The sequence below is a fragment of the Gekko japonicus genome, unplaced genomic scaffold (genome assembly GCF_001447785.1).
Source record: "Gekko japonicus isolate JY-2015 unplaced genomic scaffold, Gekko_japonicus_V1.1 scaffold248, whole genome shotgun sequence".
Lineage (NCBI taxonomy): Eukaryota > Metazoa > Chordata > Lepidosauria > Squamata > Gekkonidae > Gekko > Gekko japonicus.
The window spans coordinates 1-8012 of NW_015169782.1; the positions used below are offsets into that span (position 1 = coordinate 1).

Genomic DNA, 8012 nt, shown 5'->3' on the forward strand with positions numbered 1-8012 from the left:
GTTCATGCCAGTGGCTGACTTGTAAGGTGCGTTTGGTATCTTGTGTCATTCCTAAGCAGGCCAGTGATGCACATTTAATAACTTCAGAGCTCTTTCCAGTATTTGGTTTGTGGGCATGATGTGCTACAAAGATGAGATTTCAGGAACTCTCTCTTTCTGAAGCTTCAGTGGAGAAACCCTTTACCAGATTCTGAGTAGCGCAAGCCCAGGCCAAGGGGTGGAAAAGGACTGCAGTAGATGTAAACAAGCTGCAGCAGCAGTTTGGTATCTTTCCTGTCTGAAGAGAGAACTCTGGTTAGGCTTCTGCCCAGAATCTCTGGGAAAGGGCTAGTGTTTCAAGGTGGTTGAAAGTTTTATTTCCCCTTTAATGATGTTAGGAAGTATAACATTCGGTTGTACATTTCTTTATTTCCTACCATGCAGGTGTTGAGTACAATTGGCTATGGGATCTACATTTCATGTGAGTAACTGATTGTTTTCGGAAGGGGTGGGGGTGAAATTTTCGTGGCAACGGTGAGACTGCATGCAGCTGCCGTTTGGTTGGGCTTGTGATGTGGAGAAGCCACAGGCCGTTACCTTCTTCATCCCTTCCAAAACACTTTGTTGAGGCTTTGTCAGATTCACAGCCACCCTGTGAGGTAGGATGCAGTTGTATTGCTGTACCAGATCCAACATCTAGCTTTTGGTTTCCAACCTTGATCAGCCTCTGTGAAGCTTACAAGCTTGGTGTGGCCGTCTTGTTTTCCACATGCATCTGGAGCTCCATTGTGAGCTGCACCTGCACATTGGGGAAGGCTCCAATTTTAGTGGTCACCCTCAGTTTTTTTTTGCTGGTGGCCACTGAGAGTGTGAGTGATTCATCCAAACATACGTAGCAGTCAAACATGAATGTTAAACCTGTTCTTTGTCCCAGGCTTATAAACTGAAAATAACATGCACAGCCTTTGTTCTTGCAACATAGAATGCTTCCTCCTGCCTGCAGGAGTGTCTGGACATATTTCTAGAGTTCTGGCTCTTGGGCTTTGTTATTACTTCTCTGCCAAACTCCAGAAGGCCCACCTTTGCAGATGAAGGGCTTGGCCTGAGTCCTGCTCCTTTCCTCCTGTGTTCAGTGATGTTAAAAAAACAGACAAGCATATATCTGACTGTCTGGTGATGTCACCTGTATGTCTGAGAACACGAGGTGGTCCTGTGAGACACTGCAGGGAATCAAGAAGCAGCGCCTCAGATACAGACATTCCAACGCAAACTTTTATTTGTTTCAGGATGCGTGTTCCCGAGCAGCGACAGAGTCTCTGGGCAGCCTTTACAGGTACATTTGAGACTGGTGCATTTGCAAAGGGGCCAATAAGATTGGCGAAAGCCTACTCTGTGGGGGTCTTCCTGGCAAAGCCTTTCTGACCCAGCAGCACAGCAGATTTGGCATCTTCCTACCCAGAAGCTGGGCTGGTGCGGTTGTATTGAACCTCTGCGGTTTGAAATGATGACCTGAGTTGTTGGACGACGCAAGTCGCATGGCAATAGAGTTACCAAAGCCCTGATCAGACTGCAGTTCTCTTTATGTAGGGTACCTTTCAGCTCTGGTTGTGCTTTTAACCATTGATATTTATTTATTTTGTCTTTCTTTACAGGAATGAAATGCCCCTCATCAAGAATGGTGAGTGTTCCGACTGTTCTTCCAAGTTTTGACGTAATTAATACTCAGAATTGTTTTTGAAACACTTCTGGTCCAAGCTGTTTTGTTGGTTTTTTTAGCTGGGGATTCTGAAGTTTTAGCTCACTGCTTTAATGTGTACGGAAATGTTATCATAGTCTGACACATGCAGCTGTTGAAATGGCATTATTTACTTCATTTATACATGCTCCACCCCCCCCCCCCCCCAAGTGTGAGGATCCTAAGTGGCTTGCCTTGTTTTCTCGTATTCATTTTTATCCTCCCAGCAACCCTGTGAAGCAGGTTAGGCTGAATGTGTGGCTGGGCCCAGGTCCCCCATCAGGCTTCTGTGGCAGAACAGGGATTTGAGCCTGGGGCTCCTAGATCCTAACCCGGCTAGTCCTTGCAGGAAATCTGTTCGAAAGGAGCTATGACTTGCTAGCAGGGTACTGGAGCAGCAGGTAGATCACATGGTGCTTTAAGCACCAATTTGCTACTGGTCTTCCTTGCCAAATGCATCTTGGAGTCAGTATCTTGGGTTATGTTCTCTGCACTGGTAATTATTCTTGTTCTCCATGAGAGAATGCAAACTGCTGAGCCTGCAAACGGGTTGGGTCCTCAAGCTTTTTAGGAATTATTGTGGTGCATCTTCCCCTTCTCTATTAGCTGCTGCTCTCTAGTGATGAGACCCCTACCGCCCCAGTCTGATCTCTGTGACTGAGTGGTTCTCTCTGAGCCCAGAAGCCCAGCAGGATTTAGCAAACAAAAAGGGACAAGAGGTTGCAGCTCCTTGTCTTAACTCCATCTCCTTGTTCAGTTGCAGGGCTTGGCCTCATTCCAAATTGCAGACCAATGCAGTTAGGTGTCAAGCTCTTCATCCACCAGGTGAGAATTCTTTATATGGAGAGGAATTTTGAGTAGGATAGATGGTGGTGGGGGTGGCCTTAAGCCTTAAAGCAACTGTTTGGTCCCGATGAAGAAAACCTGTCACGTCTTACCATCTGTCCTGGCGCCAGAACCTGCAAAGGTTGAACCCACTGGGGCCGGCAGAAGGAGAGGAGGAATCTCTGCTCCAGAAGGAACAGTCTGATGGGACAATGCAAGGGCATTCTATAAATGGCTTCACGTGACTGCTAACTTGTGTCCATCTCAATAAAGGGTGGTTGTAGACTACGAGCACTGTCCTTTGTGGCTGCTGTTCACATTGGCATGTCTCGTTTGGGCCAATTTTTAAAAAGTGCCTCTTGCGGATTTAGCTGTTGTAGGCAAAAAGTTACATGGCTTTTAAGCACCAGTTGGCTTGGGTATATTTTATTCCAATTGTTGACTGCTGCGAAATTGTGTGGTTTTTGTTTTTGCCAGTTCTCCGTGTGCTGGGCTGTGGAAGGCCTCTGTCCTAGGAATGAGGTGCATGTTTGAACATGTAACCCTGACTTGTCCTGCCTCAAAGTAGGAAAGGTGAGTTTACCCTGTAGATCTAAACTTCCTCTGCTCAGATCGTTCAATCCTGTCCTGGTATCCCCACTGACATGATGATCTTCCCTTTGGAATCTCGTTCGGCTGAATGCCCTTGTTGAGAAGCGGAATCTGAGCATCAGTTGGGAGAAATTAAAACAGATGATAGTGGCTGTCTCTCCAGGCAGGCTAGCTTCTTTTAAAAGTATGGAGCAGGCCTCTCTTAAGTGGGTCGCTGATCCCTCTGTATTAACAGATTGTTGCCTCCTGACCAAGTGTATCTCAGGATCTCTTCCAATTTTAAAGGTAAAATTCAAACCAGTTGCCAAGCCTCCAACTTCGCAGCTAGAATAAAACACTTTTGAGGCAGGTGCGACTGATTAGCATCATTCCAGGCATGGAAGGGGATTGTGGGGCATCCCTCACACATCTGGTAGCATTGCTTTAAATGAGAGGGACTCTGTTAATAACAACTTTTACCCCAATTCCTATTTTTTTTTAATGGCAGTTCTTTCTTGCAGAGTTATGAACTTGGGCTGTAGGAGAAACGTCATAAGATGGCCCAGCAGGTAAGAACAACTTGCAAGGCTGCGGCTGTAGCTCTGGGGAAAGAGCACATTTTGGGTGCAGAAGGTACCAGTTTTGATCCTTGGCATCTTTGGGGGTGGGGCCATGGCTTAGTGGTGGAGCATCTGCTCAATAATGCAGAAGGGTCTCGGGGTCAATCCTTGCCATCTCCAGTTAAAGGGATCAATAGCAGATGATCTGAAAGACCTCCCCCTCAGATCCTGAAGAGCTGATTAGACAAGTTAGGACCTTAGTAAACTGATGCTGTGACTCAGTGTAACACAGCTTTACATGGACGTATGAGCAAAAGGGGATTCAGGAAGACCTTCGCTTAGCTGGAGAGCTGCTATCTGTTCGGGGAGGTACTGGTATTACATAGAGAAGTACAATTCTGTAGAAGGAACGACTCCTTCGGTGTCATATAAGTGTCATTTTCCAAGAAAGAAGAGTCTCCCTGTGCAGGAGAGCACCTGTTCTTTCTAGGAGTTTACTGTACAGCCTCAAGGCCAGCTCCTTCCTTTCTCTCACCTGCTCTTAGACTTGAGAAGGGTGAGTTGGTGACATGAGCTGTGGCTTCATAGCTCCAGCGCTGAGTGCCTCTTATTAGGTCCTTCCAGGATGTTCCCCCTCTTGAGATTTTTGTTTTCCTCCTAAGGGGGGGGGAAGGCTTACATGGTGCTGTCCACGCTGAGGGCTGGAGGGGCCTGAGGAAGGGTTTCCTCTCGTGCCTCCTAGGACTGGGAAATCTAGGTGGCATAAACAGGTTTATTGATTTTTGTTCCCGCTCATACTTGAGAAAAGGCATAACAGTGGATCTCTCTCAACGTTGGGACTTCCCATGTATCACTTGGAGCACTGCAAATCCCGTCCTGTATGATTTGGAGCGCCCAGAGAGTGAGAAGGCCCTCGATAGTGCAGGACTGCACCTTCCGTTAGCCCTTAGAAGCTTTGCGGCTGCTGGCATACAGTACCGAATGGATTACCTGTTGCAGTTTTGATGATGAGATTAACTAGCTCACTTTGATGTTTTTACACAAAAACAATGAAAATGCTAGAACAGCTGAGAAACTGGGCCAAACTGTGGGCTTGCTTCCCTCTGGCTCAGGATGAATGACTGATTTCCTGTCCCCTTCTCTGTCTATTTCCTTGTTGCAGGTGGGTAGCCTGAAGTGTGTGGGAGTCGCAGGTGGTGTCAGAAGCAAGGTGAGAGTTTCCCTTGCTTGGGGAAGCTGCTCGTTAAGGATTCTGTGGTTCCAGTGATGAGACCTTTACCGCCCCAGTCTGATGTCTGTGACTGAGTGGTCCTCTCTGAGTCCCAGGTTGTGGGTGGAGGTAAGGGATCACTACAGCTGTCTTAACATTATACTTAAAATCCTGCTTTGTTGTTATTTTTCAGAAAGCTCAAATTGACTTGGCGCTTCCAGCATTCTCATCCAGATACTGATTGGCCACTACTATGCCTGCGGCACTGGATGCTCCCAGCCTGTTCACAAGGCCTTTACTGTTGCAAGACTGCTTCAGAAGGCAGTGGGTAGGAAGCCCTTCCTTGCATCCCACAAGCAAGAACCTGGCACAGAGGTAACTATAGTGAGACACTATTCCTGGTTTGGGAGCCTTGTGCCCCTGAATGTTAATTTTGTTACTTGAAAGTGGGGACAGAAGGAGGGGTCCCAATGAAGAAAACCTGTCACGTCTTACCATCTGTCCTGGCGCCAGAACCTGCAAAGGTTGAACCCACTGGGGCCGGCAGAGGGAGAAGAGGAATCTCTGCTCCAGAAGGAGTAGTCTGATGGGACCTGTGTGTGTGTGTTGTTGTACTGGCTTTCCTATAGTACAGGGGGGTCCCCAGGCCTTTTGAGCATAGGCTTTGTGAGCCTGTGGGCATCATTGAAATTCTGACACATGGTAGGCGCTCCCACAAAATGGCTGCCACAGGAGGCTGACCCAGGCACAAAATGGCTGCCACAGCTTATCTTCAGTCACACCAGCAAGATCCTTGTGCTGTGGTGGCAGCAAAAGGCCCTCTTGGCCCTGCCCACTTTGTAAGAGCACTTAGTGCAGGTGTGTCAAACATAAGGCCCGGGGGCTGGCCCATCCGGCCTGTGAGCAACTAGTGCAAGGGGAGGGAACCCAGGAGACTGTTTCGGGGGGAGTGGGCAGAGCCACTCTGTGGCTTCAGCATGGTGGAACAACCTCATTTGCAGCAGTCAAGCAGCTTGGGAGTGTCTGCCAAGTGCTGTACTGCTGGCTCTCCAATCTGCCCATATGGGTTTTCCTTTGCACCCCCTCCTCCCAGCCCATGAGTGATGATACACCAACTCTGAGCTTACCAGCTACTGCTTTTTATACAGTTTTTAAGAACATAACAGAAGCCAATGTTGGATCAGGCCAATGGCCCATCCAGTCACACAGTGGCCAAAAATACCAGGTGCCATCAGGAAGTCCACCAGTGGGGCCAGGAAACTAAAAGCCCTCCCACTGCCCCCCCCCCCAAGCCCCAAGAATACAGAGCATCACTTGCCCCAGACCGAGAGTTCCTACCTATACCTTATGGCTAATAGCCACTGATGGACCTCTGCTCCATACATTTATCCAGTTCCCTCTTCAAGCCATCCATGCTTGTAGCTGCTGCCACCTCCTGTGGCAGTGAGTTCCATGTGTTAATTACTCTTTGGGTGAAGAAGTACTTATGTGTTCTAACCGGACTGCTCAGCAATTTCATGGAGTGCCCACGAGTTCTTGCACTGTGAGAAAGGGGGGGAAAGTACTTATTTCTCCCTTTCTATCTCTGGTACCTAGCATTACATTTTGTGGCACACATGGACTGGCCTGACAAAGTAACTATTTTCTGTCAGATCCAGCCCTTTTAACATGTGAGTTCAAGTGAGTACCAGGGGATGTTGGTGGGTGAGGTGGTACTCATGATGACATTGGTGTCTTCTGCTTATAACTGCTCATCTTTGGACTTTCTTTTATTTCTCAGGTCTGCTGGATATACACAATTGCTGAAAGCTGTTAAAAGAACTGATACATAGCCCATTTCAGTGGCTATTACTTGGTCATCTTTAACACTGAACAACTCTTGTTGGGCAGAATGTAATACAAATGTTTTAATTGGGTACAATACTGGGCATAACTTAAAAAAATAATTATTAAACCATATCAAACTTGTGCCAGGATGTGTGTCTCCTCTTGCCAGCGTTTACCTGGATTGTCTGGCTGTTGGTGGATTAAAGAGATACGACTTGAACAAAGGGCATATCGAGCACTGTGGTCAGGATGACGAATTGCAGTATGTGTTGCCACATAAATGAGTTCTGGATTTGCTACTGATGACATAGTTTAGTGGAGGAGGTCTAAGGGATGATTGTGCTGAATGCTCCCAATCTCCACAAACACTGCCTTGGAAACACATTATCCTGTTAAATCATAAGCATGGCAGGACTAGCTAGCCTGTTCTCACCAGATCTTGGAGACTAAGCAGGATTGGTCCTGGCTAGTACTTGAATAGGGTGACCAAGGAAATGCAAGGTTGCTATGCAGAGGCAGGCAAGGGCAAACCACCTCTGTTCCTCTCCTGCTCCTCAAGCCATTCGAGGTCCTCAAGTATTTTATTTTCCCTGCAAATGTCTCCCCAAAATTATTAATCTCCTGTGCCTTTGATTTTTGAAGGTCTCAATCTTACTTATGTAGTAATGCTTAAAAGTCTGTTCAGTCTCTGAAGACGCTTTGAAATTCTCCTCCCCTTCCAGACAGCTTGTATGTGAGATCAAACAGCCCAACGCTTGTAAAAATGCCTCGTTGTGCTTGGTAACTAAGAGAACATGGTACTTCAAGCAGTCAGAGTATATAAACTGTATAATTTGTAGCAATATATCTTGATTGTTTGCATGGTGAAACTGACTAATGAGAAGATTTACCTAAAGTGAACTCTCAAACTGCAAAAGAAAAACAACACACATTTGTTCATATATTATTTCTTCCTTCCTTCCTTTTCTCTGAACCTTTACTGATACTTGATAAATGACTGATTAAGAATATAATCTGTAGTTACAAATATTGACTTATCTTTATGGTTTTAACTGATTAGTGAAAGTTAGAAGTTATGGTTGGTTTATTTGAAGCAATATGTTTTGGATATTTGTAATGTTCTAACTGATGGTTGATAAAAAAATTATAGGGTAGTTTTGACTCTTAAAGTGGGCCTTGTACGGAAAAAATAAAAGTAATGGGCTAATTACCTAGAGAAGGTGTAATGACCCTAAGTGTTGTGAGAGAAAAGAGGGATATAAAGGAGATTTTGAAAGCTAACAATACTAAAAATATGAAAGAATAT

At 46.1% G+C, this 8012-nt stretch overlaps 1 long non-coding RNA gene across 1 annotated transcript; it reads left to right on the forward strand.

Moving 5' to 3' along the window:
* The first annotated feature begins 1238 nt into the window (after positions 1–1238).
* LOC107115196 lies at positions 1239–7654 on the forward strand. Its single transcript, XR_001482669.1, has 8 exons — positions 1239–1312; positions 1632–1657; positions 2472–2539; positions 3017–3112; positions 3631–3678; positions 4832–4879; positions 5073–5254; positions 6660–7654. It is a non-coding gene; the product is annotated as an uncharacterized LOC107115196 (long non-coding RNA).
* The last annotated feature ends 358 nt before the right edge of the window (positions 7655–8012 follow it).